Consider the following 26,614-nt stretch of genomic DNA (forward strand, 5'->3'; position numbering starts at 1 on the left):
CCTACTTTGTTTTGGATGCAAGAAAGCTCAACATAGCTTGGGGAAATACTACTGCTGTGAGCATTTCAAAAGATGTGCGTCCTTTTCAGTGTTTCATGGCATTCTTTTATTCAGCTGGCTAAGGCTGTGATAGTATCTTTTTTACAAGGCATATTCCTCTGGATAGGGAATTCTGGGATTTCCTGACTCAATATTTTGTTGTTGCATGCCTTGACTCCCAGGGGCAACACCTCTGTCTTCTCCAACGAGCTATTTGTTCTCAGTTCTGCTTTCTGGGTGATATTTTTTACGTATGATATCTGTTCAATTTGTGATCTGATGACATAGGGAAACATAAAGCCTTAGATAAAGTTAAAGTACTGATTGTTCAGTATTAAAGACCAAACTGGCCAACTAGTCAGACAGATACACTTTTAAATTATCCACACACCCATGGGATGAATAAGGAAATAACTTAAAATCCAGCTTTCAAAATAGGCCTTAGGTTGTTCAGTGATCAGTCTGTGGGTCTATGACAGTTTCCCTAATTCATACAGAATAGTCTGAGAACACTAACATCAATGACTCTTAACAGAATGCTGGAGAAAGTGGAAGTCTCACTAGACATTTAGTCTACCAAACCCGGCTTCTTCCTGCCTTTCCTTCTCTATCCACCCTATCTATCCAGGCTTTGAGATTTTCTTTTGATTATTTGCAGCAAGAATAGGAAATCCAAGGTATGGACAGTACTGCATAATGCATACATTTAAATTCACTCATATTTAATTTTTACAAGCTTTTTATATTTTGGATTTGAATGTATCTACATGATGTGGAGATGTTAATTTAACTGAAAAGATACGGTCTTAGAGGAAATGGGAAGTGATTCCAGCTTCTTATACTTATCTCTTATGTGTGTTTTGCCTTTGACTCTCAACACTCTCTATCTCCATCTCTTAGGCTTATAAAAATCCCAACCCATGTGGAATTGCTTCCTTCCAACTCTCTCTGGTATAGACAGGATGGTTGTCAGCTTTAGAAATGATTGGAAGGGTTGGGTTATAATTCGGTGTCAGAGTGCTTGCTTAGCATGCACAGGGCCCTCAGTTCAGCTCAACCCTTAGTACCACAAAAATTAAGCCATCAAGCCAAAATGAGAATGTAAATTTTCAAAAATGGAAAATAAACAGAAACTTTGTGGCATCAGAAAAGCATTTGATATGTGAGGAGAGATGGCTCAGTGAGTCAAGTACTTGCCTCACAAGCGTAATGAGCTGAATTCAGATCCCCAGACCACATGTAAGAATCCAATACAGTATGGCATGTATCTTTAGTCTCAGCACTACAATAGGGAGATGGGGGCAGAGAGAGGACAAATGTCCTATGCTCATTGACCAGTTAGCCTGATGCATGCAGTTGCAGGGAACAAGAGAGAGCTCATTTCAAACAAGTTGTAAATTTCTCTCTCTCCCTCCCTACGAACCCCCTACCCTCCACACACCATGCACACAAACAATTGAAAAAAGAGGATTTCATGTTATCCACATCTTCACCAAATTAAGAACAAAAATGTACAAGTGGTGCTTGGCAATACACAAAGGACTTCTGAGGTAGCTAGCAAGAGTCTTCTCATTGGCAGTGATTTGAAGGACATTTTATAAAACATTAACTTGTGCATGTGTTTTATACTGCTTTTTATAATTTATGGTATGCTTAAATAAAAGCAGGCCAATAGAAACAGGCCTGGGATTAAAAATAAGATGTTGTGAAAAATAGATGTTGATGATGCATCTCAGAGTCATATCGGTACTCTAAAGAACTAATGCCTTATAATACAGGAGACAAATCTTCCAAAGTCTTGGCATTTATTTTTGGTACATGAAGTATTTTTTTAAGATCTGTATAGAAATTCATATATTGGGATATAGAACCGATATAGACACTGTAATGATCATAGACTTTTAAAAATATCTTGGCCTTTTTGTTCATTGATACTATTTTGCTACTTTTGACATTATTCTCTTTTGTAACCGGAACAGATATGTCGCTCTTCACTAGGCAGAATTGGTAACAGAATTTTACTTTGTGTTTGGGTGTGGAGGGGTTCAAAATCAGGTCAGGTGGTATGCATTTGATTTGAAAGTAATTTTTTTCACATGACTAGAACCGGAGTTGTACATTTAATAGAAAATGTCCTGTATTGTAGAAGGAAGCATCCATGGGCTAGCACTACTTGGAGAGTAAGTTGTGTCTTCAGAGATTTAACACCTGCAGAACTTTGGGGGATTGTTTTTTGGCCCTTTAGCTATATATCATTTTGAGGAGAGAGGATGTAGAAATACAAAGGAAATCTGAAGGGATTTTCTTAAGACTGTGGCCAAATACCAAGACTGCCTGTGGTGTTCCTGTCAGTAAGTCAAATTTATCTGTGTATTTTTTATCTGATATAGGCTAACGATCTCTTCTCACTTTTCAATTAATAATAAACCTTTGATTTCACAGTGTCTTGAGACCAGTGTAGCCTTTTAGAAACAGCTGCCCAACTGTCCTTTATTGAATTCTCCAAGTGTCTTCCCTGTGCTTGTCACATATATTCTGGTCTTCGATGGGAGTGGTCATCCTCATTTCAAAGATGCTCTTCACTGACTTCTGGAGCCTTCCATGGGTGGGATAAGCAAAATCTCTTGGTCTATTTGTGCTAATAGTCCTAAGACTGCTCCCAAGCATTTGAGACTTCAGAGGCCAATGATAGAAGGACATTGACTGAATTGCATTTCCTTTGAGCTAGGCTCTGTTAGAATTGTGCCTAATGACATATACAAAGGACAGTCAAGAAATTACAAAGATGATGCAATTATTGGACATCAGAATTAGGAAAGACCTTAGATATAATCTAGTCTAATCTTTTTTATTTTACAGATGCATACAATAAAAGCTAGAGGGTATGTGATAGGCCCAGAAAATTGTAAATGAGAAGGGAGGCAGAGGAGTAACTTACAGTAACATCTAGACGATTTTGCTAGGTACTTGAGCACTAAACAGAAAAACCCTTTGTAGCTATGTTATTGTTATTGAAACCCCATTGTATCTTTAAAACATATATGTCCAATTTCCCTTCATAAGAAAGATGATCAAATGAATAGTGCATAATTGTTTTTGTTGCCTGAGAATCTTTCAGTATCTTAGGATTATCATTTCAACATAGATACTAATTACTCAGGTCTGGAGAAGTAAAAATTGGAGGAAACTGCCAAGTGTACGCTGACCCTGGAACAATCCAAGGAAACTGCCGCTTCTACTAAACCTGTGCTGTTGCCTGATCATAGTTTTTAAATGATTCTCTTTTTTTAAAAAAGTCTGGACAGAAATTCTGACCATTTGACTCACTAGAGTCTGGTTGATTGAAACTTAACTATAAAGGAAAGCCAAAAAATCATGGAGCCTGTTTCTTGTTGTCCAACTACTCCTGGGCATGGGGCCTGCTCAGCATTTTTTTTGTCTTACTAGCTCTTGTTTGTTTTGATTTTCAGTTTCTGTTTTTGTTTCTGAGAAAGAAGAAGGGAGGAAGAGGGAGGATCTTGGAGGAGTTGGCGAAAGGGAAAGAGCGTGATCAGAATATATTTATTGTATGAGAAACATTAACAAATAACAAAAAAGAAAACCAAGTGTTATTTAGGAATTTGTACAGAGGCAGGCACATTACAGGCCTCCAGCAAATTCTCCATGGGTTTAGTCCTAAATCTAGGGCCTTGTGACTGATGAAGAGCCTCCCCACAGAAGAAATTTTTTGAAGTGCGTTCCTGGTGTGTAGATGTCAGAAGTTGGGGTAGAGAATGTGGAGCCAAAGAATGCTACCTTGTTGCAGAGTGACCCTATTTAGAATGAGCACAGATGTAATGCTGAGATCACCAAGGGAATTTCAGGGAAAGGCTGAAACTTTGAACACATAGCACTTCTCCAGGTACATGTTTCCTTCAATGTTTAAATGGCAAATCATGTGAATCTCATCAATGGATGAGATATTATTCCTAGCAGTTGATGTCCTGTGAACAAGTTATATGTTCTTAATACTATTTCCCATACACACCATATTGTCATTCAAACCCAGGTAACACATATTCCCTGGACATGGTCTTTTATTTTTATCTGAATGATCTTTGACTTGGGAGAAAAAAGGTTTCTTATCTGGACCAACTACTACTTTGAAAACAAGTGGGTGATTTTATAATTTGGTTGGTCAATGATAAATCTAGATCTTTTTAATAATACTAAATAATTCTTACTTTTAATATGCCTGTTCAGTAACTTAGAAAACACTCTTTCTTGGTCCCTCAACCTATCTTTTTTTTTCAAATTGCCACAGAATATATACACAATAAAATATAAATGCATCAAAATTAATTTGATTTATATATTTTCATGAATCCTTGGAAGTAATAGGATATACTTGTAGGTGAAAAGTGCTAAAGGGATTTACTAGAGAAATTCTTTGCTTTCAAACCTGGGTTTGAAAAAGTCCTTAGAGACGCAGGCATAGAAAAGAAATCCTGTTGTGAGTGTGTAATATTGAACACGGATCCTTTAAGGTTTAGACAGAGGGTGGAAATGCCAAGGGAAAGCCATGACCTTTGCAGTAGCTATTTTCACAACCTGTCTTTGACCTTGTCCAGAGATTAAAGACCTTGAGTGGAATTTTTTCGTTTATAGGGAAAGGTATCAGTGTTAAGAGAGGGCATGGGCCCATGTTGACCTTGCTATCTCTTGAGACATACAAGAGTGGTTCAAAGCAGATAGAGTGACAGACATGTGTAACGAGTCTCAGAAAGTTGGCAGTGTTCTGCACCAGTTACCTAAATGCCTTTGATTATATCTAACTCCCATTTGTCTGGGTGGGAATATTTTTATATGTAAGAGGAAACTGAGGCTCAGAGAGCAGTGTGGTGCTAGAGGCAAGGACAAAACACTAAGGATTTGTCTAGTCCCAGTGTCTCTTATTTCTATCACACAAGACAGGAGAGAAGAGAAAGACTTTTTTTTTCTCATGCAATGTAGAGTTGAGCAGTGTGAGTTCTGTATCTCACAAGAAGAGTTCATGTTCTAGCTCTACCCACTCACTGGCTGTGTGACTTTGGAAAAGTTTTTCAATGTCTCTATACATAAATTTCTCTGTAACATAAAGATAGTAACCTTAGATATTTATTGGATGGTTACTATGTGCTGTCCTAAGTGTTTTAGACATATCAATTCTTTTAATCCTCATGACGACTTGTGAGATACCATCTCTGTTTCATAGGTGAAGAAACCAAGGCACAGGAAACTTAGGCATCTTGCCTATGATCACAGAGCCAGTGAATATTAAAGATTTAAATCCATACATCTGATATAAGTGCTGCTACATTTAGCCACTATAAAATACCTAACAAATTGAGTTGGTATGAAGATTAAACTGGATTATATGTGAAAAAGTCTAGTCATGGGCATTGGCAAACAATAAGTATTTGATAAATAGTAGCTATTATTACTATTATTCCCAAACACTGACTAATAGCTTATAAATGATTCCTGATCCCAATAGCCTTCCATCAATAACCCAATTCACTTGATCTTCTCTATGATTGCATTATTGCCATGGAAACTACCCAATTTGGGATTAGATTATAGATTATCCAAGGTTATAATTATGCCTCTTCCTTTGTATTTTCTGAAAAGTCAGAGGGATTTCTAAGGTGTTTAGGAACTGGAGCATGCAGTGTCATTGCTGCTGTTATGTAATGGGATAAACAGATATTCCTATAGTGTATACATGAATCACATGAGAATTATTTATATATGTGGACTCTGCTTTTATAGGCCTAGAATTCTACTTCTAAAAAGAATCCACGGGGTAGCCATGCTTCTGCCTTGTGGACTCAATGTAAAGTAGCAAGGCTATATATACTCTGGTAACTTTAGAGTCTTCTTTATAATTGGTATGTTTTTGGAGAGGTATGATTGACTACATTTGATAATCAGTGATTATATATCACTGCATAAGGTGAAATCCAGCATTTTATTTGTGTAAGAAATAATATGAAGGACTAGTGGAGAGTAATCATAAATTTAGCAAGTCATCCTTAAAGACACTACCCCATGCAGGGCTGTTTGCTCACAGTTCCCATGAACAATGTAAATATATGCACGAGGTACAGTCTGTACGTTACTGTGGATGTTGTCAGCTCTGGTAGTTTTCCACTTTCGGTTGCAGTAAACTAAGTGGACTTTGCAAGTCATAATTGAACTTTGGATGGAAAGTGGTGTAATTATTTATTTCTGTACAAGAATTAGTAATACCAATTATACCTATTTAGATTTGTTGGTTGTAGTTAACACTGTCTTTTCTATTGCTTATTTTGGAATAATTGCATCAAAGTAATTTCTGAGGGCATCCAGCATGATTTTTCTCCTCCCATTCAGATAATCTGAGAGTTTCAGTGTGTTGAGAAGTAGCTGGAGACCAGGATAGATGTATAGATTTGGGTGTAGGAGATGGAGGGAGTGGTACTGGGAATGTGAGAGGGAAAAAGAAAAAAACTGATTAATGAATATAGTATAAGAGAACAATATCCAAGAAATGTATACTTTTCTCAAAGTAAATTAACCAGGAGCAGCATAGGCTATAGGTGGCGCAACTGAGTAATAAGAAGGACACTGGGCCAGAAGTCAGGTAACGTACAACCGAAGTTGCCCTCTACATTTGTCTGGTTGCAAGATCATGGGAGAGTTGCCTCACCCTCACTATGCCTGGCAATGTATTCATACCAGTGGTTAAAGTTCAGATGAAAGACTTTGTCTAAGGATAGTAGGCTATGATCAAAAATGGTATACGAAGTCAAGATGGCAGGGGAGAAGCACTGGGAAAAAGCATACCAATTGTTGTACAGTACCAAATGCTCATCCCTAAAGATATATCAGATAACACTATATGGACTCAACAGGTTATATTTAGAAATATATATATGTATGTGTGTGTATATGTATATACACATGTATGAGTATATATATATACATTTATATATTCATATACATACATACATATGTATATACATACATATAGGCACATAACGACAATTAGTGGAAAAAGAGGCCTTGAATTTGAAAAGGGAAGGGAGAAATAGTGCAATTACAGTCTCAACAATTAAAGCACTGAGCTGGGTATGTTACTAGACACCTTTAACATCTTCTATTCTCACCTTGGAATGGAAAGAGAATGGCATTTGATTTTCCATTATATATATATATGGAGTTGGAAGAAAAATATTTAAATGTGTGTGAAATAACAGTTATTTACTTGACATTTTAAAGGGTTTTTTAGATTATAATTTAATTAATAAGAAATATTGCCCCACTTGCTGAATATCTGTTGTTTCAGGGAAAGGGCACATTTTATTCTACTCACATATGGCTTATCTTAGTGATACACTGCAACATCATAAAGGAGACAAAATAGATGTGTAGGAGATTGGATCTTTTCCCCCAAATTCTGCCAATTACATTTTTTATTGAAAAATAATACTATGAGCCTTATGTATGTACTTATGATTTGTTCCCTTCATGTAAAAATCAGAACCAATCAATGTTACTCCCAATATTCTCCTAGTCAACTGAGGTTTTATTAGAATAATTTTAGCTTCCTATTTTATAGGTCCTAATCCCCAGCAAATGAGCTGCAGTTACATGGTACTTTAATCATAGTGTACTTTAGATGGTGGCCCTTTCTCAGCACCACCATAACTCAGAACACTTCCGGGGCATGCTATTTAAATATCCAACTCAGCATCCTGTGACATAAAGAACCCTTCCATACCATTCATTATAATAGAGTATGTAAGGCACGACTCTCAATCTGGGGGCTGCAGTGCACAATAAATCCAACCACACACTGTTGGCAGTGCACATAATTATAAAATATGCAGAATGCTTGTTATTAACTGGTTGCATGGAGAAGATCTACTGTGTCATTTGGGACATATTTTGGAATGGCGCTATAAGCAAAGATTGATTTAAAAAAATCTCTACATCTCTCCTATACTTTTAATCATTCAATCTCTAAGAATTTATAAGCATTTAGTGAATGGGAAACAAGAACCATTCACAAAGACTGACAAAAAATTACTGTTTGCTTCTTAACTGAAGTACATCCTGATTTTGTTTTAATATGAAATTACTTAACATTTTTAATGTTGTCTATTCAGAAATAGAGCCCGAGATATAAATCAGCTGGGAATTATTCAGGGAGCCACCTAATAGTCTTAAAAACAATGAAAGCCATTTGTAATCTTTAACCATTTGAATTCTGATAGGCTAAATGAGCATTCTTTGGCCAAGATTTATCCCCAGCAGGCAGGCTTTCTGCACGTTAAAACAACAACAACAAAAGCATTAAAGGCACACTCACATTCTTCTGCAGTGAAGCTACTGCAGTTAACTGTAGGACACTTGTGGAAGCAGCAGAGCTCACAGGGATTGTCTGAAAGCCTCCAAGGATGCTGCAAGCCTCTGAGGGGAGAGGCTGCAGGCATGTAGGGATCAAAAATAGGCTTTGCTCAATTGATGTTGGCTTTGTGAATCTTAGTATGGTGCCTCCCTGGGTGTCATGCTGCTGTTTTCTTGTTCTAAGAAACATTTCCAGTACTAGCAACAGAGATGTCTTCATCATAATTTCTTTTTTTCTGTCTGAAAGAGAGATTCTTCCTTTATAAGTATGTGTGCGTCTGTGTGTGTGTGTGTGTGTGTGTGTGTGTGTGTGTGTGTGTGTGTGCACATGTTGCTAAAGATCAAGCTCCAGGCCTTATACAAGATAGTTGAGCCATCCACCACTGAGTTGTATTCCTATTCTGGAAGGGAGTGCCATAGGATGCAGGAAATCCCGGAGTGAACTTTGGTTTCAATAGAGGACACCTCACTGAAGAATCTAAGCTGCATAGCATCAGAAATCCTGGTTTCCCAAGTAGAAGCTCAACCTGTGTAGCTCCTGATTTCTTTGGAATATGAAAGGGAGGTTACTTGCCAGGTTACTCATTAAATCAGATGCTTAGAATGAAGTTACCTTTGGTTTCCACTATTCACTGCTGACTGGTGCCATGGTCTATTTTTTCACCCAAGATTAGTATAGTTGCTATACACACAGAGTCTGGAGTTAGGTTGCAGGAGTTCAGCTCACAGTTCTGCTACTTATTAACTGCATGACTCAGGGTAAGTTATTTAACCTCTCTGTGCCCTAGTTTCTTCATTTTCAAACCAGGAATAATAATAGCAGTACCTAATGCATTGAGTTGTCAAGATTAAGTGAGATCCTACATTTCACTTAACTAAGAACTCCTTTGGTTATAGGAGACAGAAACCTGACTTAAATTGACTTGAGAAAAAGGATTATTGGCTTATGTAACCTAGAAGTCTGGAAATCATTCTTGTTCTTCTTCCATTGGCTCTGCTTTACAAATACAAAATTTTGACTTAAATCTCTGTGCTTCATTGGGGACCAAGGGAGGGAGAAGGGGATGGGAGAGGGGAGTGGAAGAGGAAACTCAGTAAGACTGACCTCTGTCACACATACTACCATGAAACCTATTATTCTGTATGCTGATATAAAAAATCTGTGCCCTCATTGTCTTATGTCTGTAAAATGTAATAATATTAATGAATCAACTTCATAGGATTATTGAAAAGATTTAAATGAGTTTATGTGTGTGAAGTGCTTCCAGCAGGGCTTATAAAGCATATAATAAGTTATATAAATTTTATTTATTGTTATTGTCAGTGCTCATGTTAATTACTTTAATATCCAATGTCTTCTTTCTGTATTTTTCTTTTACTTCTTCACATTTTTCTGCCTTTTACCTTTAATCATCAACTATTTCATTTATTCCCTTTTCTACTCTCCCTCCCTTACCTCTTCTCTTCAATCTGCACCACAACCTATTATCACTCTCCCCAGCTACAAATTCCAATGACTGATATCTACAGAGATGTCAGGATTGAGTTTCATATCAGGCGTGGGCAAACAAAAGCACAGAGGATACACACTAAATGATGCAAGTTATGAATGGACGTGATAATTTATTCCACTGATGTTCTGTCCTTTCATCAACTTTATCCACTCTCTTGAACTTCTTCATAAAATCTTTCATGTTGCAGATTTATCATTTACTTTCTATCAGTGTCTGTAAGACCCTGTACCAGTGCTTTCTGTTACCATGTTTCACTTAAGAGATGGGTTCAATACTCCAGTACATGCACACTCCTCTGATTTGAATATGAGCTTGTCAAAGACAGATGTCATGACTGTCTGAATTATTCCAGGGGTCTGCCATTTTCTTACCCCCTTCTCTCCACTGTATATGTATACATGTTTGTGTGGGCATGCACATGTATATGCCAGTACACATGTATGTGTCTTCCTGCACATGTTGAACCTCGGAGGTTGACATTGGATATTTTCCTTAATTGCTCTTTCAACTTCATTTTGAGAAAGGCTCTGTTACTGAACCTGTGGGTCATGAATATATCTAGACTTACTGACCAGCCAACCTTAAGGATCCTTCTGTCTCTACCTCTCCTGGGTTAGGATACAGGCATGTACCACTTTGGGGACTGGAGATGTGAAATTCATTTCTCATGCTTTTATGTTAAACACTTTACTGACTGAGTTGTGTTCCAGGCCATCCTGCTTTTCTTTCAATATACTCACTAAGAGTCTAGTGGCCATTTCTTCTTCCTTTTTCAAATTGGACTTTCTCCCAAGATATCCCACAGAGTTCTACTTGGTTCCCAAACTACAAAGCATCATATTCCTTACTCTTAAGACCAAAGTGTACTACTGAGGGCTACCATAGCCTTTGAATTCTGATCTTTTCTGGGAGACAGAAGGTCAAGTAGATAAAAACTAACTCCAGCTAGGCTATTTTCCTTCTGTGGAAATGGAGTACACCTATTATCAGAAGGTTCCCAAGAACAACACTAGTGGAATTTCCATCATAGGCCAAAGACAAAGACATTTTTGGAAATAAAATTCCCTCTCAAGTCACATTCTGTAGGCCACTGGTACCAGACTGTAGAAAGTTTGATTTTTGAAGAGTCAACGCAAAGTGATTTTACTGATTTCCCAATGTTCTTTCTTACTCTGACTGAAAAACAAGTGGCTGCTAAGATTGGATTTTACATTGCAGGACATTTCTTGTTATTCCTATTAGCATCAAAGCAATTGTAATGACTCTTTCTCTCTGAGAGTCCTTTATTTATCTTCCCATGGAGAGACTTCCCAGGAATGAACTTTTAATAGGAATAATTCCAGAACTTTTAATATTTTCCCTTGCTCTTTTTATTGGGAATGGTAATGCAAGGGCAAAGGCCTGTACAGCTCCCTTTGTAGATTATAGGAATTTCTTCGTATTGGGCATTCAGCAACTAGGATGAGTTTGGAAGCTGTGTAGAAATAATGGTGTGGAGGTGAGCTGGCACCAACAGTACTTGTGCCATTGTATTGATGTCCATAGCTGGAATCTATTCTGCAGTCCATCTTCAAAAGCAATTTGCAGTACATCCAGGCATAAATCCAATTAAAAGGCAGAGAGGGATTTGCATGCATAAAATAACTCCAATGCATGGTTTTTGAAAAAATGACCCTGATAGCTACAGTTCAAAGGCCTTTCTTTGTGATGCTCCATATACGGATTGAGTGTAGCTGAATAAATTATAGTTCCAAAATTCAGTGTGTGTCAGTGGCTAGGAACAAAATAAAAGTAGATACAGTTGAACATTTACCCTGGAAATGTACCTCTGTAGAAAAGATTTGTTTAGTTGAATTCTTGTCAGCCTAAGACACAAGTCTGATATCCCAGCTCATGACAGTGTTTTACACCTACTTGATACCCAACAAATATTTTGTGGGATAGAATTAGAACACTCAAGACCAGGTTTTGTTTTTGATATACTTTTGTTTCCTACTCAGTACCAATTTTCTTCTTTTTGCTGATAGTATTGAAGGCAATGTGAACAGCTATGTATCCTCTTTATAAAGAAGTCCCTGTGCAATAGTGTTGAGTAGGTGGGGCATGCAGTACTGTTCTGGCCAAAGACATTGAAATGAAAATGTGTTGGGAATCTCTGAAAAAGTTTTTTTTTTTTTTGATAAAAAGAAACAGACATGATTATATCCTTTCCTTATTTCATTTTTCTGTCTCTTAAGAGTACTGGCATAAAAGTCACCTTGTGACAACACTGAGGTAAGAAGCATTCAAGTAAGTCAGCTGAGAGGAAGAACTTGGGACTTTGATGACATTTATGAGCAGTAGAATCAATGCCTACAACTGCCTAGTTAGAGGCTTTCATTATACAAAATGATCCCTATGCATTTAAGCCTCTGATAGGTTTTTGTGAGTTTCAGTTAATATGATCCAGTTAGACACATATCTCCATACCATCTGGCTTCCAGGACCTCCAGGGTAGTTTCTGGTTACTTAGTCCTCTTTACTAGGGCACTGTCCAGTTCTTCTCACCTCTATCCACTACCACTCAAACCAAAGTTTAACTTGCCATATGTCCTGTCTCCTCAAGACCTTTCAAAGTGATAGAAACGAATCAAATAGATGTGTATGTGTAAAGCCTTAACATGCTGCAGTGTTTTCAATATGTTAATCTAAAAGGATGACTTCTGACTATGACAGTTGGTATTGATAGCTGTGACAGGCAGATCAAAGGATGCATTTGGGTCAGAAAAAGATTTTGAGTGCTCATCAACCTGAATCTGTAATTGACCACCTTCAAAACATATTGTTCTTCTTGGAAGTATTGTGGAGATGACATTTTATTACCTTCATAGATTTTATTCCAAGTTGTCAGTAACATTTGCAAAATTCTGAATGGGATCGCAAAACCAAAAGCAAAACCAAAAGCAAAAAAAAAAAACCAAAAAAAAAAAACCAAAAACAAAAAACAAACAAACAAACTAAGTAACAAAAACCTTTTAACTAGAATCCTTTACAAAATTACAAAAGATGTTAAGACTGAAGTGAAGTAAACCATATTCATAAAGACAGTCATCTAATGTTTTTCCTTATGTGTAGAATTTCAGAAAACAAGAACAGGGCTTGAAAGTAAAACGAAGGCTGTTAACAGCTATGAAAGGGGAAAGGAAGGTATAAAGATGGGGTAATATGATTGAAGTATGTTATACACATGTATAGAAATGTCATGATGAAATCTATTTACTTTGTACAATCAATATATGCTAATAATTTTTACAAATTAAATTTGTTTTTTAGCAATTTTATGCATGTATGCAAGGCAATCTGATACTTTCACCCACATCTTCTTTTAACTCCGTCCCACCCATGTCAACTCTTCCCCTCCCTACAGGTTCAATAAACCTTTTGGAAAAATAATTTTTCTGTGTAATTAAGAACATGATTGATTATATGACATCTCATGGAAATATATGTTCTCCCTTGTACTCTTACACATATGTTCATACATTTACCCACTCTACTGGAGAAGGAGAAGGACAGAATTTAGAAGACAAACAAAGCTCAGCATTGGGTTATGTATGCTCCCTCCCATAAAGAAGACTCACTTGTTTAGGTCTGTGTCCTAGCATCCTACATGTCATAGTATTTTCGGGACTTCATTAGCAAATGTACCCTCATGCAGAATTATACTGAGAAGCCCATAAGGAGAAAGTGCATGATATACAGTCACTATCCCAGGAGACACAGTATATATATATATATATATATATATATATATATTTGCCATGACTTGACAATAAAGCAAAACGTGAAAATACAGGCAGACTCATAGCTGTCAACCCAAGTGAAAAGCCTACATTTTATCTCCAAACTTGAAAAGTCTTTCTCAACTCTAGATAGAAGAAGAGACTGGGACAGACAATGTTTAGCACTATGGGAAGAGAGGTCCAACATTTGTATGTAGCCATATTTCTAATTAATGTCATGTTTGGTTATTTTCCTTACCATATTTTTGAATTCTCTCTCATAATTTAATGCATTATTTCAATATAAGCTATGGTATCACAACAATTATGAGACTGAGACAGATGGGTTGCCATGAATTTTTAGTCAACCTGGGCTACTTAGTGATTTCTATACCAGACTGGGCTACAGAGCAATACCCTGTCTCAACACACACACACACACACACACACACACACACACACACACACACACACACACACTGATATTTCTTAGACAATTAAAAAGATAAAAATCTATATGGAGTAGTAGGGCATATCAATGGCTTTAAAGACTTCAGATACCTCCAGTATGCCATAAAGAAGAATTAGAGATAAAAACAAAACAAAACTACAGAGTGAAAATGGATTAACAGCATCCTTTAAATACAACTTTTTTCCTTTCTGGGTAGAACTTGTCAGGCACTTAGAACCATGTGATTTAACAACCTGAGATATATTCCAGGCATGGATTCACGTGATATGGGGTTGAGGTGAGGCATTGTGTGGAAAACTGAAGAATGAAAGAACCTGCTCCACTATCATAGTTTCATGAGGTTTAATGATATATAAATTTAGGAAAGGGAGACTACACATCTGTTACAAGAAGTGAGATCATCTTTAGAGTCCTTGCTCATTGTGTTATCCCTTATATGATCAGTTCTGTAATGTGGGCATACCTCAGAAATGCCCAATAACTTGGGGCATTCAGGAGTTCAGAATCTTAGGTGTCACTTCAGGAAACTTTGATTTTTCTTGTCCATTCCTCCTAATATACCAAGTGATTCTGCCACTGTTCATCTGGGAATGTGACTCTGAGAAACACTATCTTATGAAGTGACAAAAGAGGTGCCCCTTTGGATGTACCCTTTTGACTCCAAAGCAGAAGGTTTTTCTAGTTCTAGAGAAGGAAGGAAGAAAATGTTTCCATTTGCAATGCCTCCAGCCCATGTAATTGTGGTCCTCTATACATGTGATTATTTTCCAGACATCAGGAAGATTCTTCTGTGACTGAGAAACATGGACATGTGACCCTGTATGGGCAATGAAGGGAAGGGGATGGGAACACAGGGACATAAAAGTACATACAGCTTCTTCTGTCTCCTTTTGCTTTTTTTTGATTTCCTCTCACATACATTCTGAAATGTTTCCTTTAAATCTTATGATAGCCACAGGATTCTAAATAATATACATGCCTCATATTATGTTCCTTGAACAAGCATCACTGGCACTGTCTGGAAACTTGTGTAAATACAGAATCTTGGGGGAACCTCCTCTAGAACTATTGAAGCAGAGTCTGAGTTTAAGCCAATTGTTGAGATGTTTATAATGATGTTAGAATTTTAAAAGTATTTATCTATATATGTGTGTGGTAGTTTGAATGTAATTAGATCCCATAATCACATAAGGAGTGGCACTGTTAGGAGGTGTGGCTTTGTTGGGGTAGGTATGGCCTTGTTCGAGGAAGTGTGCCACTGTGGGGGTGGGCCTTGAGGTTTCTTATACTCAGGATACCGCCCAGTATCTCAGTCAACATCCTGTTTGTTGCCTATAAGATGTTGGACTCTCAGCTACTTCTCTAGCACCATGTCTGCCTGCATGGTGCCTTGATCCCTGCTATGATGATAATGAACTGAACCTCTGGAACTGTAAGTGAGCCACCCCAATTAAATGTTGCCATGGTCATGATATTGCTTCATGGCAATAGAAACCCTAATTAAGACAACATGGCTACCTTATAAACTTACCAACATTGAAGTATGAGTCCTCTACCCCTTTCATGTCTCCATTCCCATTTAACTTCCAACCATGAATATAGTACTGACTATAGAGTAGATGATTATGAAATTGTTGATTGAAGCAGCTTTCATTCTCTAGTATCTTGATGCCCTCAGTCCCAGGAATAAAATTATGTAAGTTGATCTTCATAGTAGTCATATAAATTTGACAGGGTGGGCAATTTTCAGTATGTCAGAGATATATCTGGGAAAACAGAATGTCAAAAGCTTCCAGGACACACTGATGATAAGTGAGCTTTGTTAAATACCACAGGGAACACAACTATGTGGCCCATGTTAAGGTACCCTGATGATACAGGTGAACTTCAGGACCCACTTTTGTAAAAGAGTAATTAAAAAAACATCAATAGAGAAGACTACTTTTTAGTTACCTGAAGGCTACACAATCAATCTCAGAACACCCTTTCTACTAATTTTCAAATAGTGTTCTTTAGCCTTTCAGAAGTCTAGCTGTGTATTGTTGGGAGACACTAAAACCTTTCTGAAAAAATTTATCCCACAGACAAGTGTCCTCAAAAGAAAGATTCAAATGAGCATTTAGCATGCCAAGATAATATTATGCAAAATAAATGGCTCTCAACTGGGGTGCTTAAGGACATCATTATGGCAGCCATTATTATCTAACCCATGACTTTCACCTAAGCTATTCTTAGCACTACTAAAGCTGAGTACATATTCAGATATTACTCCTACTGTGGTGAGATTAGCTGAGCCCAGTCAGTGTGGACTGCTTAAGAGGAAGTCAATGAGATATAGGAAAGGAAGATTTGACATTTATATCACAGTGTAGGGCACCAAAACTGTTAGTAGACTGAAGTTACAGTCTTGATTAATATCATCCATGGGCAAGTTCCTTAGTATCTTTCTCCCTTGATTTATAAATAAGAAATTTGTCTTCCAAGAGTTCAGGCATAAAAAAAGCATGGAGATGTTCAAAGTACTACATTTTATGTAGCTAGAACCTTCATTAACAATATTGTTCCATTTCCATGTGTGGTGGTTTGAATGAGAATGGTACCCATAGCTCAGATGTTTAAATATTTGGTTCCGAGTTAGTGGTGCTATTTGAGCAGGTTTAGGAGATGTGATCTTGCTGGAGGAATTATGTCAATGGAGGTGGGCTTTGAGGATTCAACATATCATGCCATTCCCAGTTTATTCTCTGTTTCCTGCTTGTGGTTAGAGTTGGGAGCTCTCAGCTGTTCGTGTCACCCATGCTTGCTGCATTTTCCCACCATGATGGATTCTTATCCCTCTGTAACCATAAGCCAAAGAAATCCTTCTTTCTGCAAGTTGCCCTGGTCACGGTGTTTTATCACAGCAATAGAAAAGTACACTAATTCACCATGCCATTGACTTATTAAAAGAGGTAAGAAACTGTAAACCTCTGAAATTGGATATTTTCTCCAAGTTGTGTCCTGAGTTTAGTTCAAATTTTGGCTATACCTCTCTTCACTTGTAATCCTGAACCTTGAAAATACATGTTCAAAATGATAACTCAAGTTCCATGCAAAAGTCAGTGATATTTTATATGCAGAACACAGAACAAGATACATCAGAAAATTGTCAAAAGTAGTCCAAACTAAATGAATTATTTCAGCATACTTTTAGTTCCAGCTGAAGCATTTATTAGAAGACTCTTAATTAGAACAGTTCATTCCTTGAGAATTTTGATGGACTAATCCTCAGCTGCCTTCTTTTTAGGAAAAAGAAGGGAGCATATTTAATTTGGCTTTTTGCCATGGAACTGCTTCACCAGCTGAACCCAAAAGCACACAAAAATATGAAGCATTCTCTGTACAGTCTAAGGGCAACAGTTTGACAGGCAATAAAGTGAAACAAACCATAGAGTAAAAAGGAAATGTCTCTGTGATCTGCTTAGGTTCGGGCATCTAGAACCCTGACCTGATTTTTCCAGATGAACCCAGGAGTGCACTCTGATTGGGAATCAAGATGGTGATGATTGCTTTGGCCTGGGAGCTTTTTTCCTCTGGGATTATACCACTTGTTTATGAAACAGAAACTCCTAATCTCTGGTGTGATGTTTCTCCTTCAGATGAAAGATGGAGTTACAAACACATGCAGTCTTATAAAGGTTCAGTTTTATGCACCGTGGGAATAGTGTCTTGATCCATCAAATAGTGTTAAGTATATTTCTATATTCACCTGATAGGACTTTGTAATTTCCATGGAGTAAAATAAAGTAAAATATAAGTAATAATTTTGCACCAGGCTGAGCAAAATTGTATCTTTCTTTGGTAATTTAAGGAGGCACTTCAGGGTCTTGAAAAATTCCTGAGCCATGAGGTGGAATGCCAGGTCTGCATGCATTGTTGATATGGAAGAAAAGCTGGGTCATAGAGAAGTCTGTGGAGGATTAAGGTGCTAGGAACGACAGTTTGCTGGGCTATTCTATTGGGGCTTGACAAGATGCTATCTGAATTAATCAGAATATTCTCCTCCCATCTCTCTTTTCCTTTGCAAGCTCCTCTCTGTCCTCTTCATCTTGCATATCTCTGTACTTCCATCTGTCTGCTGTTTTGAATCTTCTATTTCTCTGGAGTAAAGCAATTACATGTGATAGGAACAATATTTGAGCCAGTACCAAAATCCAAAATCCACTGGTTCTTTTAAATGACTTATTTTGAGACTAATAAATATCCATGGTATTATAGTCTCAAACTAGGGATTCTGGGAGCATCCATTGTTTGGTGGGGAGGAACCCTGTAGTCTCTCAAAGCCAGCTTTATGTGGAAATCAGGGCTATTCATAATGACCGAATCATTGCTTACTTATGAAACCTGCAGTGTGCTGTGAGGACCTTCCTAAGTATTTTGTTGAAACTGACTGCTGACCTATCTTAGTGTGGGTCAGAGTTTGAATTTCAAAGCTTGAAGGAACTTCAGATATCATCTGGTTCAAAGAGTTTGAACTGCATCTGCGCCACACAATCACTTAGAGTATGTGTTGAAGTCTAAGCCCAGACCATTATCACACCTGCCTCATTATTATAGTTAGCACAAAACTAAGAAGAATAAGTATTACTGACTGTTTTACAGACAGCAAAACAAGCCCGATAATGCTAAGCAACAGTGTGAATGTTACATTTCTAATAATAAGCAAAGTTGTGACTGATAATTAGCAGAATTGGGATTTGATTGTGGATTCTGTGATTCCATTTCAAAGGTCACGTACTTTATGTACATATCAGAATCCTTCTTGTCACTGCTGGAGAGCACCCAGTCACCAGTGTGATGTTAAGACCTCTCTCTCTCAGGCTTTCTCACAGAGGCATGTTTGAGCCTAGTATCAATGTTCACTGGTCTCTATCTATTTCAGGGAAGTAATCCATTGTATACAATAGGATTTGGCCTAACTTGTTTGCTGAAGCATGGCAGGGTTTCCATCCTCAGACTCCCACACCTTTCTGCAGCTTCACTTTTTTACTCTTTTTTTTTCTGTCTTTGTGCTGAAAAGCTAGTAGATACCAGATCATGATGCACTTGACACACTAGGCAGAGGAGTTGAAATTTCAGTGTCTACAGAAACATGACCCAATAGAAGTGTCTACAATAATAGCAACAATCTGTCCTTGTGCTGTCCAATTTTTAAAAGATTTATTTTATTAAAAAAATCATTATGTCTAGGTATGTGTATATGAGTACAGGTGCCTGTGGGGGTAAGAAGAGGATTCCAGATTCCCTGGAGCTGGATTTACCAGGGGCTGTGAGCAGCCTGCCCTGAGTTTGGGGAACTAAATTCTGGTCTTCTGCAAGAGCAGCAAGTAATGTGGACCACTAAGCCATCTCTCCAGCTTCTATGCTGTCCAATTTTGTGGCCACTACCTCCACATAGCTTTTGAGTACTTGCCTTGTGGCTAGTGAGTCTAAAGAGTTACAATTTAAATTTCATTTAATTATAACTAGTTTAGAGTTATAATTAAACAGCCATATGTGTCTATTAGCTACTGTACTAGAGAGTGTAGCTTGAAGATCAGTAGAGAAGAACACAGTAATATCAGAGCTTAGAGAAAGTGCTTCTTCAGCAGCAGCATGTCAGTTACTCTAGAATGGACTGAGTGAAGACTAGGAGCATGGATACTAAGTGTAGACTGGGATTAAATTCCAGTTGTGTCGCTTATAAGCTGTGGAATCTTAGGAATCACTTAAGCTCTATGCTGTGGGATGTTCTGTATGGCAAATGTGTTGCTCTAACTGGCCAATAAATAAAACACTGATTGGTCAGTGGCTAGGCAGGAAGTATAGGCGGGACTAACAGAGAGGAGAAAAGAAAGAACAGGAAGGCTGAAGGAGTCACTGCCAGCTGCCACCAGGAGAAGCAGCATGTGAAGATGCCGGTAAGCCACATGGAAAGGTATAAATTTATGGAAATGGATTAATTTAAGCTATAAGAACAGTTAGCAAGAAGCCTGCCATGGCCATACAGTTTGTAAGCAATATAAGTCTCTGTGTTTACTTGGTTGGGTCTGAGCGGCTGTGGGACTGGCGGGTGACAGAGATTTGTCCTGACTGTGGGCAAGGCAGGAAAACTCTAGCTACAGCTCTATGAACCTTAGATCTTCACCTGCAAAACAGGTCAAATAATCTGCCTGGGCCATACGATTATTATGAAGATAAGATAACATCCATGCACTGTGATTAGCATGCAGTGGATATGCTACTGAGTTGGAGAGGAAAGAAGCAGGGGTCCCAGGTTTCTCAATTCGTATACAAGAGCAGCCGTACCTGTCAATTTAATGATATAATATTCTGAAAGTCACCATGTATGCATAGGAATTTGTAGAAGAGACTAAAGATGTGATTTCAAGGGAAGTGAGTATGTTGTAAGAAGAGGAATCAGTTTTCCAAATGAACCATGAAATCTTTAAGCCAGGAAATTCGTGAACTAAAAGCATATGTGTTAGAAGAAAAAGAATATGGAATACTGGAACAAACCCATTTAGATTCTCCAGAAAGGTATCCTTGGATAGTAGATTCAGAAGAACTGGGTTGAGTGTGAAAGACAGCCCATGAGCTGTTGTGTGACCTTAGGATGAGTGTGAGTGTTTTTCTTCTTCTGGCCTTTGTCTTCTTATGTGAAAAATGGCAAGTTAGAATAGCTTCATTTGTTTCATTAAGATCTGGGTGTGAGCCTCAAAGGTAACTAAGATAAACTAAGATATCAGAAGACTTACATGATTCCAAGGATCCCTCAAAACTTTCAAAGAACCAGCAGATAAGCACGCTCTATTTCACACCACAAGGACCAAAGTTGAACCCTAAAATCTTAGTTCTGCTATACTGACAAAAGACCAGTGGTTGTTAATTCATTGTGAGCATGGTAGGGCTGAGAAGTAGCCCCTAAGGCTACTTCTGCTCTAGGCCCATAACATACCTTTTCTGTTTGACTGACTGGGTATCCCTTGTGCTAAGAAGACCTAGGTAAAGGTGTTGGGAAGTTCTTTGTAATTCTTCTCCAAGTTTGGGGAAATCTCTTCAAGAACAGATTAGATCCCAGAACCTGGGAGGCAGACACAGAACTGCCTTGAGTTCAAGGCTGGCCTGGTCTACATAGCTAGCTCTGTGCTAGTTTAGCAAGACTCTGTCTGAGAAAAAAAAGTCAAAGCAGCAAGTGAACAAACAAGCAAACAAAAAGACCAGATTAGAGCAATGGGGGAGCCTAGAAGTTAAATATGTGGGCTTTGGCACCTGACTGCCTGGGTTTGATTTTTCTGATTCAATAATTGCATGAATCTAGGCAAGTTATGGAATCTTTCTGCACCTCATAAAATGTGGGTGACAAGCCTCATAGGGTTGTTGTCAGGATTAAGTGAGTCAATTCCTGTAAAGTACAGAGTGCAGCGCCTGGCACGTAATAAGCTCTCAGTAAGCTCAGCTATTTTTGTCATTATCATCACTATTATGATTACCATTCAATGGCTTCATTTCTGGAGTTCACACTCCTCAGCCTCTGTAATTGTCTTGCATGTGAGCCAGCCCCCTGTTGGCGTTCTAATTTTGTCAGTTTCTAAATTTCAATGTCTTGGTAGATGCCTCAGCTGCTGGACTAACTTGACTAGGAAGAGTTTAGTCTGATCCCTTCCCTTGGGTCCAGCTTGGCTTCTATAGTGTGAATCCACAAAGTTGCCTGATGCTGGCAACATCTTAAATTTAGATGTTGTGCAAATTGTTAATTAGGCCTGTAAGCATTCTCCACTCCACTTCCTAATATATTTTCTTTTGGTCATGGAACTCTTCCCACTGTCACTCTCGGGGTCTGTGCTTGGCATTTAATTCCATTTGGGCAGCTCTGATGTCTGTGCAGTGGTTCGGCTGTACCCTGCAGCCTGACTTGCTGTTTGCTTGTGATGTTACCTTCTGAGGCTCAGATCACTCCCAGAGAACACAGAGTCTGGCAATGCCAATATGTATTCCTTTTTCATATATCAAAGGGCAGAAAAAGATAGAGGAAAACAGCACACCAAGTTGGAAGGTTGGTAGTGAGAGGCAGATCAAGCTAGTTCTGTTGTGTAATGGTTTAATGACATTGCAGTGTTTGTCATATGGAGGTGACAAGGACTAGTCTTACAATGTGATAGTTTTCTCTGTCTTATCTCTTCCTCCCTCACAACTCTCATTCCTTCAGCCCTGTGCTCTGTAATTAGTCATAGGCAAGTGTCATAAGCCAGCAGATACCCAATAGTCATATCTGGACGGTGATTCTCCTTAGAATAGGACTTTGATTTAATATTGTATTGTCAGATATAGTAACAAACAGACAAAGATGAATAAATTTGTTATTACATTATTTTAGTTTAAGTGTTTAGGTTATGCTTGTAATAGAAGAATATGTCTTTTCATTTATCTGAAAATAAATTTTTATTGGATACCTACATTTTATCTGGCAAGCCTAAATTAGGTGGTTTGGATAGCCATTTAGGTAATAGAAACTATTTGACTGGAGAAACCCAGTGCTTTTTCTTCCACTGGCCTGGCTCATTACTTGCAATCCTAGTCATGTACAGTCTTCCTGAATTAAGTAATTAAAAACTGCTGTCAATACATGTCTATTGTCTGTGATAAGTTATACACTGAGATGTTAACCAGCATTCAATTCCCTAGCCCAGATTAATTTAGTAGGTGAGTTCAGTGAACATTTCATAAACTGTGGAAATGAGACACAAAATAGATGAATTTCTTTTGGGAGAGTGGAAACTGCCCTACAACTAGGTCTAGTTGGTACCTAAGAATGGGTACTGGAATAGAGAGCCCAGGCTTTGTCTCATACAAAGAGTATCTACTGCACAACAGCAGTCAAGAGGGGCTGTCTCTCTGTTCCTGTAGTTGCAGCATTGATATGTCAGCACTGGCTTTCTAGTTGCGTTAGCAATGCTTTTTCTCCCAGCACTCTCATAGGCCAGAGGTAGTCTACAATCCCAGATCTTAGAGTCAGCTTACAAGCTGCATGATTTCTTTTGGGCAAACAGCACCTTTCTGATACTTAAAAAAAATCCTTAAGACTGAGAGAATGATTTTTACCTTAAAAGTCTAACGGGATTGTTGAAAAGAGGGAATGAAAGCATAATATGTATAAAATCCTTGGAAAACAGGGCATTACCAAAACACCTTTTTCTTTGCTTTCTTCTTTAAAATTATTTATTATTATTGTCTGTACACATGTGAATGTGTGTATATAAGTACATGTGCTCACATGCCATGATGTATGTGCAGAGGGCAGAGGACAACATTCAGGAGTCAGTTCCCTCTTTCCACTGTGGGTGTTACAAATAGAAGCCAGGTCATTGAGTTTGGCTGCAAGCAATTTTACCTGCTGATCCATTTTGCTAGTCCACTAATAAAATGCTTCCAAAACATCAAAATGCTTGTTTAACAGTCAAGTAGTCTAAGTTACCAAGTATATATTATAACTATCCTCCTAGAGTGTGGAGGGTTATACCTACAGACAGGGTGGCTATTAGTCACACTAAGGAAAGCTGTGACTGAACTTGTAGCCCTCATATAAACTTCCAGCTACAGAATTTTGCCAATGACAGATCCTATGACATGATCTCACAATAGGAAGGCAGGACTGGAGTGAGGTGGTACAGAAGGTTCCCTTAAAATACTGCGCGTGACATTCACCAGTTCTCAAGGAAGAGCTCCAAGTTTTGGGGACAGGTGGCCAGCGGAGGTTTTGAATCTACCAGAGGGAATTATCCTCCCTCTGTGTGCCCAGGATAAGATCTGAGAGCCAGGGAATGTTTGTAAATGGTCTCTCTCATTTAAATAAATCCCACTTAAATATTTATCAGATCATGAATATGCATGTTTCTCTCTCGAAGCTGGAAAGAGAATGAGAATGTAATTTTTAGATGGCCCATAAATAATGTAAGGGGGGAAAAAGGGATCTTTGTTCTGTGTTGCCTGTGTATTTACAGCATCTCAAGAGATCTTAAAATAATGGACTGATTTTTTCCCCTTTCCCAGCCTAAGTGTTCACTGGAGCTTCACCTTTCCTGTCTTTAGCATGATTTGCACCGATTTGTATCCTCGGGGGAAGATTTATGATGACAAGAAAATGAAAATGGTCAACTTCAATAATTAGTGAGTTAGTCATGACAACCCTTCCTAACCGGCCCTGCTTTCCCTTGTTTAGATGCTTAAAGGTAAAGACCCAGAAGACACCTCTCAATATTTTGATATTAATTTTTATTGCATGTGTATGGGTGCTTTGTATGCAGGTATGTCAGAGTACCACATATATGCAGTACCCATGGAGGCCTTAAGAAGTTATCAGATCCTCTGTAACAGGAGATACAGATAGTCACTAGCTATCATGTGGGTCATAAGAACTGAACCTGGGTTCTCTTGAAGAGCAGCTAGGTGCTTCTTAAGACAGGAAATGACATTGAGATGGGGACTATTGTCCTTCTCAGCCCCAGCACCTGGATGTGGCTCCATCTGTCTGGTAGAGTTCTTGATAAAGGAAACAGGGAAGTTCTGATGATGGATGTGGGTAAGTGGGAATGTGACTAGGAACCTCAGTAGTGGACGAAACTAAAAATTGACAAATGTGATTTCACTCTTCAGTTTGGCTGAGACCAGCTGACTAGAGACCAGGGTATGAGGAGTCGAGAGAGAATGTCCCCTTGCCCAAGTCCTCTCTCTACAGGAATTTGTGTCCCCTTCAGAGCTGCAAATTCTCGGCTTTCAAAATAGGCAAGATGTGCTTTCTTTGTGTACCTCTCTCTTTTGTCAGTATGAGGAACTGAGAGAGTACCACTTATCTTTCTGCCCTAAAGCATCTTTAAAAATACCATCTCTTCCTTGTGAATAGGAGAGCTGAAGGTGGCTGTCAGTGTGGAGTGGTGGGAAGAAGATTTTAAACAGAAGAGGAAACAGAATGCACACTGCTAGTTCCATCACTTCCTAGGAGAATGATGGGAGAGCAAACCACTTAACCTTTCCACGCCTCTACTTCCTCATCTGTAAAAGAAGAACCATGGCAATTCCTCTTTGCTAAAACTGCTCTAAAGATTGAGGGCTAGGAGGCAGTTTGGAGGCTTATTGCAGAGCCTGGCACATAGCAAGTGCTCCATCAAGGGTAGATATTAGTCTGAGGAACTGGTTATTCATTAGCACTTAGACTTTCCCCTCAAGCCTGAATCTTTCATGGTCCTTAGGAAAATAACCCCTTGCCTTAAAGGTATACGGCAGTCTGATGGAGAAGAAAGATTTCTGGATAGGGTGTTTGGAAACTTGGGCTCCAGTCCTGCTTGCTTTGATTTTTTATTAGCTGTATAACCTCCGGCAAATCATTCTCCTGTTTGGAGATATAGATTTGTTTTGTCTCCATACCAACAATATATCTGTCCTGCCCTTCCCTCCTCATCACTGGGTATGAATAATGATAAAAGACACGGGAAAATGCCTGGAAGTAGAAAATGGTAGGTTTTATTTTGAACAATATTAATTAGAATTACTAAATGTTCTTCCATTTCAATAGATTCCCATCAAGAAACATTTTTATCTCAAAGTTACATATTGGGTGAGGTCATGAAAGCAAATAGTGTATGGAAATACTTTGCTAATTTCATATTGGAACACCTAGCGAGAAAAATAGATAGGTGCTAGGAATAGAAATCAGATCCATAGAGTTCCTGATAGTTTATCAGAGGCTATGGGGAATTATGGGGTCAAGAATGTTGCCTTTGCCTCTATTTTTGTATTTTCCCCCACTATTTCGTTTATGATACTTTGTTAAACTGAGGGAAAACATATATAGTGATAAAACACCTAGGATTTTCTGTGACAGTCCAAAGTTTGTATCTTCCTTCTTTTTTTATGAAGGTGATTGCTGTATTTTGTAATTATAGTTTAATATCAGTGCTTTTGAAGGACTTTAGTAATTATCATCAGCAATAACAGCTACCACTTATTGAGCATATTTCTTTTTATCAGATACTGTGCTAGGCATATTCATAGTATCTCATTTAATTTTTGTAGCAGCTCAAAGAAGTAGATACTATAGCCATTGGGATTTTACAAATACACAGAGAGGTTATAGCTCAACTTCATACAGCTGATCAATACCACCATGAAAACTGAATCCTAAGATTTGCCTTAAATAAACAAAGCTATTTTCAGACAACTTGTCTTGGAATTTGGAAAAGATGGCTAGTGTACTATAGATTTCTGGACATTTGCTTGGTGGAACCAATCCTTAAGATCAAGTGACAAAGCCAGGTATAATGGTGCTTACTTGGAATCGTAGTACTCAGGAGGCTGAGGCAGGAGGAATGTGAGTATGAAGTGAGCTGGTCTACAGAGCAAGA

At 38.2% G+C, this 26,614-nt stretch overlaps 1 protein-coding gene and 1 long non-coding RNA gene across 8 annotated transcripts in view; one reads left to right on the forward strand and one right to left on the reverse strand.

Annotated features, from left to right (window-relative positions):
* Positions 1–24,368, forward strand: part of LOC121825874 (uncharacterized) — a 55,574-nt gene extending 31,206 nt beyond the window's left edge. The window contains exon 3 of the long non-coding RNA XR_013048256.1: positions 24,267–24,368. This is a non-coding gene — a long non-coding RNA (uncharacterized LOC121825874). The remainder of the gene's footprint in view (positions 1–24,266) is intronic.
* Gria3 (glutamate ionotropic receptor AMPA type subunit 3) overlaps positions 1–26,614 on the reverse strand; it is a 284,667-nt gene that overhangs the window by 160,473 nt on the left and 97,580 nt on the right. The gene's annotated exons all lie outside the window — the stretch shown is intronic.

This window comes from Peromyscus maniculatus, chromosome X (genome assembly GCF_049852395.1).
Source record: "Peromyscus maniculatus bairdii isolate BWxNUB_F1_BW_parent chromosome X, HU_Pman_BW_mat_3.1, whole genome shotgun sequence".
In the NCBI taxonomy this organism is placed as follows: Eukaryota; Metazoa; Chordata; class Mammalia; order Rodentia; family Cricetidae; genus Peromyscus; species Peromyscus maniculatus.